The sequence below is a fragment of the Nicotiana attenuata genome, unplaced genomic scaffold (genome assembly GCF_001879085.1).
Source record: "Nicotiana attenuata strain UT unplaced genomic scaffold, NIATTr2, whole genome shotgun sequence".
Taxonomy (NCBI): Eukaryota; Viridiplantae; Streptophyta; class Magnoliopsida; order Solanales; family Solanaceae; genus Nicotiana; species Nicotiana attenuata.
The window spans coordinates 20,180-21,474 of NW_017675318.1; positions in this window are offsets into that span (position 1 = coordinate 20,180).

Below are 1,295 nucleotides of genomic sequence, written 5' to 3' on the forward strand. Positions count from 1 at the left end.
CAGCATTAACGTTAAATACAGTAACGTATCTGTGCAAAATCTGGAAGGTTAAACTGGTTAAAAACGGAAGGAAATCAAATCACATGATATTCTCCTAATTTAACTCAACGAACTAAAACGATCCCTCATTAATCTGTATTTGAAAGATACATAATAAAGATTATAGCTGAATAAAGAGAAATACATATGAATAATACAGTTGAGTAGAACTGTATACAGTTGAATACAACAAAATACAATTTAATTCATCTGAATAAAATACTTGAATACAACAAAATACAACTGAATACAGCTGAATAAAACTCTTGAATGCAACAAAATACAACTAACTTCTGCTGAATAAAATAGTTGAATATAACTAACTACAACTAAATACAACTGAATACAGTTGTATAAAACACTTGAATACAACTAACTACTGTTGAATAAAATAGTTAAATACAACTGATTAAAACTGAATACAAGAGAATACGCATAACTTTTTAATACATCTAAAATATATAAATGAATGCTGCTGAATACATGTGAATACAGCTGAAATATACATTCGAATACAACTAGGGGATTTGGGCGATCTAGAGAGAGAAACAGCCTTATGGCTTCACCAGCCGACAGCCATCCATTAATTCCGGCCGGTCAGCCCCCTAACACATCTGCCCAACCTCCTACAACAACTACAAACAATCCCCAGCCCTCAAATCCCACAAACGAATCCATGAATTACGCAAAAGCTGTGAACCCTACTTCGACGACCACTGCCATGCAGAATCGAGCCGCTACAGTTGAACCAATTGCTCTTCGTCTATCAAAATCAATGAATTAAACTTACCCTAAGCGATTGTAATGGAGTGATAATGGAGGAGAACTAGAGAATTTGGGTGGGAGAAGAGGTATAAATCGTGGGTTGAGGGAGAAACAGTAAAGTGTATGCAAAAAGAGAGAGAGAACGTGGTTAGTCAATTTTAGGTGATTATGTGAGAGAAAAGACTAAAAAGGAGAGAGAAAAATATTATTTAGCATATATGGTGCCTTAAATGTAGGATGTAAATATAATTAGATATTTGGCTATAAAGTATAAAATGTATCTATAGGATGTAATATTTTAAAATGGTATTTATCTAAAATAAATAGGGTACTAAGATTTTCTATAGGGAGTAAAAATTCCTTTAAACAACATGCTTCATGCACTCCATTGTTCATGGGCCCATCACCCATGTTAGACAGGAAAGGCTCAATGGATATCAGCCCAAACATTAATGTCGTATTGGCCGAAAATTGAATAATAGGGTTTAGAG